Raw genomic sequence first — 10,464 nt, forward strand, 5'->3', positions numbered from 1 at the left:
ATCTAGCCGGTCTGTCATAATATAATAGATAGAGTAGATCTAGCTGGTCTGTCAAAATATAGTAGAGACAGTAGACATACCTGGTCTCTCATAATGTATTGTAAACAGTAGATCTAGCTGGTCTGTCATAATATAGTAGAGACAGTAGAACTAGCTTGTCTGTCATAATATAATAGAGAGAGTAGATCTCGCTGGTCTGTCATAATATAGTAGAGACAGTAGATCTAGCTGGTCTGTCATATTGTATTGTAAACAGTAGATCTAGCTGGTCTGTCATAATATAATAGAGTCAGTAGATCTAGCTGGTCTGTCATAATATGGTAGAGACAGTAGATCTAGCTGGTCTGTCATTATGTAATAAAGATAGTAGATCTAGCTGGTCTGTCATAATATAGTAGAGAAAGTAGATCTAGCTGGTCTCGCATAATATAATAAAGACAGTATATCTAGCTCGTCTGTCAAAATATAGAATAGGCAGTAGATCTAGCTGATCTGTCATAATATAATATAGACAGTAGATCTGTCTGGTCTGTCGTAATATAGGACTGACAGTAGATCTAACTGGTCTGTAATAATATAATAGAGACAGTAGTTCTAGCTGGTCTGTCATAATATAGTAGAGAATGTAGATCTAGCTGGTCTGTCATAATATAGTAGAGACAGTAGATCTTGCTGGTCTGTCATAATATAATAGATGCAGTAGATATAGCTGGTCTTTCATAATATTGTAGAGAAAGTTGATCTAGCTGGTCTCCCAAATATAATAAAGACAGTATATCTAGCTGGTCAGTCATAATATAGTAGAGAAGGTAGATCTAGCTGGTCTGTTTTAATAAAATAGATACAGTAGATCTAGCTGGTCTGTCATAATATGGTAGAGACAGTTGATCTAGCTGGTCTGTCACAATATAATAGATGCAGTAGATCTTGCTGGTCTGTCATTATATAATAGATAGAGTAGATCTAGCTGGCTGTCATAATATAGAAGACAATGTAGATCTAGTTGGTCTGTCATAATATATAAGAGACAGTAGTTCTAGCCGGTCTGTCATAATATAACAGAGACTGTAGATCTAGCTGGTCTGCCATAATATAGTAGAGACAGTTGATCTAGCTGGTCTGTCATAATATAATAGAGACAGTAGATATAGCTGGTCTGTCATATTATAATAGATACAGTAGATCTAGCTGGTCTGTCATAATATAATAGATACAGTTGATCTAGCTGGTCTGTCATAATATAATAGAGACAGTAGATCTAGCTGGTCTGTCATATTATAATAGATACCGTAGATCTAGCTAGTCTGTCATAATATAGTAGAGACATTAGATCTAGCTGGTCTGTCATAGTATAATAGAGACAGTAGATCTAGCTGGCTGTCATAATATAGAAGACACTGTAGCTCTAGTTGGTCTGTCATAATATATAAGAGACAGTAGATCTAGCCGTTCTGTCATAATATAATAGAGACAGTAGATCTAGCTGGCTGTCATAATATAGAAGACACTGTAGATCTAGTTGGTCTGTCATAATATATAAGAGACAGTAGATCTAGCCGGTCTGTCATAATATAATAGAGACAGTAGATCTGTCTGGTCTGTCGTAATATAGTACTGACAGTTGATCTAACTGGTCTCTAATAATATAATAGAGACAGTAGTTCTAGCTGGTCTGTCATAATATAGTAGAGAATGTAGATCTAGCTGGTCTGCCAAGGTGGCATAGCAGTTCAGACGTCTTTTGTCCTCGTCTTGTCGTGTCCTGTATATATATATATTTACAACTTTTTCACATACATTTTATTTTTATTTTCCATCAACTCATCTTCAAAACACTCTCCTGCAACCCGCCTCACCAATGTATATTTATAAAAAGTATTATTTACCTCAGATCTGTAATCCTCCAAGAAGCTAGCCAGAAACTCCAAGAAGCTAGCCTGAAACTAGCCAGAAGCTAATCCAGAAGCTAGTTCAGAAGCTAGTTAGCTCCTTTACTGGCAAATCGTTTTGTGGTCATCAGCTATCCTTTAGCTCGAAAATCTATCGCCAGTTCTGTACGGCGCAGCGCGGCTCGGAACGGAACATACCGGACCAATTTTTCCCTCCATGTCCCTGGACATTCATACCCGGATCTCACAGCTAGCTAGCTGCTATCCGTGTGACCATCGGAGCTAGCAAGCTCCGTCAATCACTCCTGAGTTCCATCAATCACACCTGGGCTGCAGTCACCTATCCGGACCCGTTTTACTGCCTTCGCGGAGCCCCACCGGGCCTTCACAACTGGACTGCCGACGTTATCTACCCGAAGGAGTTATTCGGCCGGCTCCTCCGTCGCGACGTTACCTGAACGCCCATCTGCGGCCTGCTAACCGTTAGCTGTCTTACCGGCTGCTATCTGAATAGACAATCGGACAATTTTTTTATTATTATTATTATTTTTTTTTTTTTAATTATTTTTTAAATTATTATTATTATATTTTCTTCTTGGGCCTCTATAACTATATCTATTGTTTTTATTTTTGTTGTTGTTGTGTGATTTGGATTAATCCCCTCTACCACACGGAACCCCACTAATCTACTGACCGAACGTAAGGGGTGGCTAACAGACCTCCATCCTATGCTAGCTTGCTACCGATGCCCTGGCTAGCTGTCTAAATCACCAACCAACCTCTCCACTCACCGGACCCTTTTGATCACTCGACTAAGCATGCCTATCCTTAATGTCAATATGTCTTGTCCATTTCTGTTCTGGTTAGTGTTTATTGGCTTATTTCACTGTAGAGCCTCTAGTCCTGCTCACTATACCTTATCCAACCTATTAGTTCCACCACCCACACATGCAATGACATCTCCTGGTTTCAACGATGTTTCTAGAGACAATATCTCTCTCTTCATCACTCAATACCTAGGTTTACCTCCACTGTATTCACATCCTGCCATACATTTGTCTGTACATTATACCTTGATGCTATTTTATCGCCCCCAGAAACCTCCTTTTACTCTATGTTCCAGACGTTCTAGACGACCAATTCTCATAGCTTTTAGCCGTACCCTTATTCTACTCCTCCTATGTTCCTCTGGCGATGTAGAGGTGAATCCAGGCCCTGCAGTGCCTAGCTCCACTCCTATTCCCCAGGCGCTCTCTTTTGACGACTTCTGTAACCGTAATAGCCTTGGTTTCATGCATGTTAACATTAGAAGCCTCCTCCCTAAGTTTGTTCTATTCACTGCTTTAGCACACTCTGCCAACCCGGATGTTCTAGCTGTGTCTGAATCCTGGCTTAGGAAGACCACCAAAAATTCTGAAGTTTTAATTCCAAACTACAACATTTTCAGACAAGATAGAACTGCCAAAGGGGGCGGTGTTGCAATCTACTGCAAAGATAGCCTGCAGAGTTCTGTCCTACTATCCAGGTCTGTACCCAAACAATTTGAACTTCTACTTTTAAAAATCCACCTCTCTAAAAACAAGTCTCTCACCGTTGCCGCCTGCTATAGACCACCCTCTGCCCCCAGCTGTGCTCTGGACACCATATGTGAACTGATTGCCCCCCATCTATCTTCAGAGTTCGTGCTGCTAGGCGACCTAAACTGGAACATGCTTAACACCCCAGCCATCCTACAATCTAAACTTGATGCCCTCAATCTCACACAAATAATCAATGAACCTACCAGGTACCTCCCCAAAACCTTAAACACGGGCACCCTCATAGATATCATCCTAACCAACTTCCCCTCTAAATACACCTCTGCTGTCTTCAACCAAGATCTCAGCGATCACTGCCTCATTGCCTGCATCCGTAATGGGTCAGCGGTCAAACGACCTCCACTCATCACTGTAAAACGCTCCCTGAAACACTTCTGCGAGCAGGCCTTTCTAATCGACCTGGCCGGGGTATCCTGGAAGGATATTGATCTCATCCCGTCAGTAGAGGATGCCTGGATATTTTTTAAAAATGCCTTCCTAACCATCTTAAATAAACATGCCCCATTCAAGAAATTTAGAACCAGGAACAGATATAGCCCTTGGTTCTCCCCAGACCTGACTGCCCTTAACCAACACAAAAACATCCTATGGCGTTCTGCATTAGCATCGAACAGCCCCCGTGATATGCAGCTGTTCAGGGAAGCTAGAAATCATTATACACAGGCAGTTAGAAAAGCCAAGGCTAGCTTTTTCAAGCAGAAATTTGCTTCCTGCAACACTAACTCAAAAAAGTTCTGGGACACTGTAAAGTCCATGGAGAATAAGAACACCTCCTCCCAGCTGCCCACTGCACTGAAGATAGGAAACACTGTCACCACTGATAAATCCACCATAATTGAGAATTTCAATAAGCATTTTTCTACGGCTGGCCATGCTTTCCACCTGGCTACTCCTACCCCGGACAACAGCACTGCACCCCCAACAGCAACTCGCCCAAGCCTTCCCCATTTCTCCTTCTCCCAAATCCATTCAGCTGATGTTCTGAAAGAGCTGCAAAATCTGGACCCCTACAAATCAGCCGGGCTAGACAATCTGGACCCTTTCTTTCTAAAATTATCTGCCGAAATTGTTGCCACCCCTATTACTAGCCTGTTCAACCTCTCTTTCGTGTCGTCTGAGATTCCCAAAGATTGGAAAGCAGCTGCGGTCATCCCCCTCTTCAAAGGGGGGGACACTCTTGACCCAAACTGCTACAGACCTATATCTATCCTACCGTGCCTTTCTAAGGTCTTCGAAAGCCAAGTCAACAAACAGATTACCGACCATTTCGAATCTCACCATACCTTCTCTGCTATGCAATCTGGTTTCAGAGCTGGTCATGGGTGCACCTCAGCCACGCTCAAGGTCCTAAACGATATCTTAACCGCCATCGATAAGAAACATTACTGTGCAGCCGTATTCATTGATCTGGCCAAGGCTTTCGACTCTGTCAATCACCATATCCTCATCGGCAGACTCGACAGCCTTGGTTTCTCAAATGATTGCCTCGCCTGGTTCACCAACTACTTCTCTGATAGAGTTCAGTGTGTCAAGTCGGAGGGTCTGCTGTCCGGACCTCTGGCAGTCTCTATGGGGGTGCCACAGGGTTCAATTCTTGGACCGACTCTCTTCTCTGTATACATCAATGAGGTCGCTCTTGCTGCTGGTGAGTCCCTGATCCACCTCTACGCAGACGACACCATTCTGTATACTTCCGGCCCTTCTTTGGACACTGTGTTAACAACCCTCCAGGCAAGCTTCAATGCCATACAACTCTCCTTCCGTGGCCTCCAATTGCTCTTAAATACAAGTAAAACTAAATGCATGCTCTTCAACCGATCGCTACCTGCACCTACCCGCCTGTCCAACATCACTACTCTGGACGGCTCTGACTTAGAATACGTGGACAACTACAAATACTTAGGTGTCTGGTTAGACTGTAAACTCTCCTTCCAGACCCATATCAAACATCTCCAATCCAAAGTTAAATCTAGAATTGGCTTCCTATTTCGCAACAAAGCATCCTTCACTCATGCTGCCAAACATACCCTTGTAAAACTGACCATCCTACCAATCCTCGACTTTGGCGATGTCATTTACAAAATAGCCTCCAATACCCTACTCAACAAATTGGATGCAGTCTATCACAGTGCAATCCGTTTTATCACCAAAGCCCCATATACTACCCACCATTGCGACCTGTACGCTCTCGTTGGCTGGCCCTCGCTTCATACTCGTCGCCAAACCCACTGGCTCCATGTCATCTACAAGACCCTGCTAGGTAAAGTCCCCCCTTATCTCAGCTCGCTGGTCACCATAGCATCTCCCACCTGTAGCACACGCTCCAGCAGGTATATCTCTCTAGTCACCCCCAAGACCAATTCTTTCTTTGGCCGCCTCTCCTTCCAGTTCTCTGCTGCCAATGACTGGAACGAACTACAAAAATCTCTGAAACTGGAAACACTTATCTCCCTCACTAGCTTTAAGCACCAACTGTCAGAGCAGCTCACAGATTACTGCACCTGTACATAGCCCACCTAAAATTTAGCCCAAACAACTACCTCTTTCCCAACTGTATTTAATTTTTATTTATTTATTTATTTTGCTCCTTTGCACCCCATTATTTTTTTATTTCTACTTTGCACATTCTTCCATTGCAAAACTACCATTCCAGTATTTTACTTGCTATATTGTATTTACTTTGCCATCATGGCCTTTTTTGCCTTTACCTCCCTTCTCACCTCATTTGCTCACATTGTATATAGACTTGTTTATACTGCATTATTGACTGTATGTTTGTTTTTACTCCATGTGTAACTCTGTGTCGTTTTATCTGTCGAACTGCTTTGCTTTATCTTGGCCAGGTCGCAATTGTAAATGAGAACTTGTTCTCAACTTGCCTACCTGGTTAAATAAAGGTAAAATAAATAAATAAATAAAAATAATATAGTAGAGACAGTAGATCTAGCCGGACTGTCAAAATATAATAGATACAGTAGATATAGCTGGTCTTTCATAATATTGTAGAGAAAGTTGATCTAGCTGGTCTCGCATAATATAATAAAGACAGTATATCTAGCTGGTCATTCATAATATAGTAGAGAAGGTAGATCTAGCTGGTCTGTTTTAATAAAATAGATACAGTAGATCTAGCTGATCTGTCATAATATGGTAGAGACAGTTGATCTAGCTGGTCTGTCACAATATAATAGATGAAGTAGATCTTGCTGGTATGTCATAGTATAATAGAGACAGTAGATCTAGCTGGCTGTCATAATATAGAAGACACTGTAGATCTAGTTGGTCTGTCATAATATATAAGAGACAGTAGATCTAGCCGGTCTGTCATAATATAATAGATAGAGTAGATCTAGCTGGTCTGTCAAAATATAGTAGAGACAGTAGACATACCTGGTCTCTCATAATGTATTGTAAACAGTAGATCTAGCTGGTCTGTCATAATATAGTAGAGACAGTAGAACTAGCTTGTCTGTCATAATATAATAGAGAGAGTAGATCTCGCTGGTCTGTCATAATATAGTAGAGACAGTAGATCTAGCTGGTCTGTCATATTGTATTGTAAACAGTAGATCTAGCTGGTCTGTCATAATATAATAGAGTCAGTAGATCTAGCTGGTCTGTCATAATATGGTAGAGACAGTTGATCTAGCTGGTCTGTCACAATATAATAGAGACAGTAGATCTAGCTGGTCTGTCAAAATATAGTAGAGACAGTAGATCTAGCTGGTCTGCCATAATATAGTAGGGACTGTAGATCTAGCTGGTCTGTCATAATATAATAGCGACAGTAGATCTAGCTGGTCTGTCATTATGTAATAAAGATAGTAGATCTAGCTGGTCTGTCATAATATAGTAGAGAAAGTAGATCTAGCTGGTCTCGCATAATATAATAAAGACAGTATATCTAGCTCGTCTGTCAAAATATAGTATAGGCAGTAGATCTAGCTGATCTGTCATAATATAATATAGACAGTAGATCTGTCTGGTCTGTCGTAATATAGGACTGACAGTAGATCTAACTGGTCTGTAATAATATAATAGAGACAGTAGTTCTAGCTGGTCTGTCATAATATAGTAGAGAATGTAGATCTAGCTGGTCTGTCATAATATAGTAGAGACAGTAGATCTTGCTGGTCTGTCATAATATAATAGATGCAGTAGATATAGCTGGTCTTTCATAATATTGTAGAGAAAGTTGATCTAGCTGGTCTCCCAAATATAATAAAGACAGTATATCTAGCTGGTCAGTCATAATATAGTAGAGAAGGTAGATCTAGCTGGTCTGTTTTAATAAAATAGATACAGTAGATCTAGCTGGTCTGTCATAATATGGTAGAGACAGTTGATCTAGCTGGTCTGTCACAATATAATAGATGCAGTAGATCTTGCTGGTCTGTCATTATATAATAGATAGAGTAGATCTAGCTGGCTGTCATAATATAGAAGACAATGTAGATCTAGTTGGTCTGTCATAATATATAAGAGACAGTAGTTCTAGCCGGTCTGTCATAATATAATAGAGACTGTAGATCTAGCTGGTCTGCCATAATATAGTAGAGACAGTTGATCTAGCTGGTCTGTCATAATATAATAGAGACAGTAGATATAGCTGGTCTGTCATATTATAATAGATACAGTAGATCTAGCTGGTCTGTCATAATATAATAGATACAGTTGATCTAGCTGGTCTGTCATAATATAATAGAGACAGTAGATCTAGCTGGTCTGTCATATTATAATAGATACCGTAGATCTAGCTAGTCTGTCATAATATAGTAGAGACATTAGATCTAGCTGGTCTGTCATAGTATAATAGAGACAGTAGATCTAGCTGGCTGTCATAATATAGAAGACACTGTAGCTCTAGTTGGTCTGTCATAATATATAAGAGACAGTAGATCTAGCCGTTCTGTCATAATATAATAGAGACAGTAGATCTAGCTGGCTGTCATAATATAGAAGACACTGTAGATCTAGTTGGTCTGTCATAATATATAAGAGACAGTAGATCTAGCCGGTCTGTCATAATATAATAGAGACAGTAGATCTGTCTGGTCTGTCGTAATATAGTACTGACAGTTGATCTAACTGGTCTCTAATAATATAATAGAGACAGTAGTTCTAGCTGGTCTGTCATAATATAGTAGAGAATGTAGATCTAGCTGGTCTGTCATAATATAGTAGAGACAGTAGATCTAGCTGGACTGTCAAAATATAATAGATACAGTAGATATAGCTGGTCTTTCATAATATTGTAGAGAAAGTTGATCTAGCTGGTCTCGCATAATATAATAAAGACAGTATATCTAGCTGGTCATTCATAATATAGTAGAGAAGGTAGATCTAGCTGGTCTGTTTTAATAAAATAGATACAGTAGATCTAGCTGATCTGTCATAATATGGTAGAGACAGTTGATCTAGCTGGTCTGTCACAATATAATAGATGAAGTAGATCTTGCTGGTATGTCATAGTATAATAGAGACAGTAGATCTAGCTGGCTGTCATAATATAGAAGACACTGTAGATCTAGTTGGTCTGTCATAATATATAAGAGACAGTAGATCTAGCCGGTCTGTCATAATATAATAGATAGAGTAGATCTAGCTGGTCTGTCAAAATATAGTAGAGACAGTAGACATACCTGGTCTCTCATAATGTATTGTAAACAGTAGATCTAGCTGGTCTGTCATAATATAGTAGAGACAGTAGAACTAGCTTGTCTGTCATAATATAATAGAGACAATAGATCTAGCTGGTCTGTCATAATATAGTAGAGACAGTAGATCTAGCTGGTCTGTCATAATATAATAGAGACATTAGATCAAGTTGGCCTGTCATAATATAATAGATACAGTAGATCTAGCTGGTCTGTCATAATATAATAGATACATTAGATCTAGCTGGTCTGTCATAATATAATAGAGAGAGTAGATCTCGCTGGTCTGTCATAATATAGTAGAGACAGTAGACATAGCTGGTCTGTCATATTGTATTGTAAACAGTAGATCTAGCTGGTCTGTCATAATATAATAGAGACAGTAGATCTAGCTGGTCTGTCATAATATGGTAGAGACAGTTGATCTAGCTGGTCTGTCACAATATAATAGATACAGTAGATCTAGCTGGTCTGTCAAAATATAGTAGAGACAGTGATCTAGCTGGTCTGCCATAATATAGTAGGGACTGTAGATCTAGCTGGTCTGTCATAATATAATAGAGACAGTAGATCTAGCTGGTCTGTCATTATGTAATAAAGATAGTAGATCTAGCTGGTCTGTCATAATATAGTAGAGAAAGTAGATCTAGCTGGTCTCGCATAATATAATAAAGACAGTATATCTAGCTCGTCTGTCAACATATAGTATAGGCAGTAGATCTAGCTGGTCTGTCATAATATAATATAGACAGTAGATCTGTCTGGTCTGTCATAATATAGGACTGACAGTAGATCTAACTGGTCGATAATAATATAATAGAGACAGTAGTTCTAGCTGGTCTGTCATAATATAGTAGAGAATGTAGATCTAGCTGGTCTGTCATAATATAGTAGAGACAGTAGATCTAGCTGGTCTGTCATAATATAATAGATGCAGTAGATATAGCTGGTCAGTCATAATATAGTAGAGAAGGTAGATCTAGCTGGTCTGTTTTAATAAAATAGATACAGTAGATCTAGCTGGTCTGTCATAATATGGTAGAGACAGTAGATCTAGCTGGTCTGTCATTATGTAATAAAGATAGTAGATCTAGCTGGTCTGTCATAATATAGTAGAGAAAGTAGATCTAGCTGGTCTCGCATAATATAATAAAGACAGTATATCTAGCTCGTCTGTCAAAATATAGTATAGGCAGTAGATCTAGCTGGTCTGTCATAATATAATATAGACAGTAGATCTGTCTGGTCTGTCATAATATAGGACTGACAGTAGATCTAACTGGTCTGTAATAATATAATAGAGACAGTAGTTCTAGCTGG

This window comes from Oncorhynchus kisutch, unplaced genomic scaffold, assembly GCF_002021735.2.
Source record: "Oncorhynchus kisutch isolate 150728-3 unplaced genomic scaffold, Okis_V2 scaffold1866, whole genome shotgun sequence".
Classification (NCBI taxonomy): domain Eukaryota; kingdom Metazoa; phylum Chordata; class Actinopteri; order Salmoniformes; family Salmonidae; genus Oncorhynchus; species Oncorhynchus kisutch.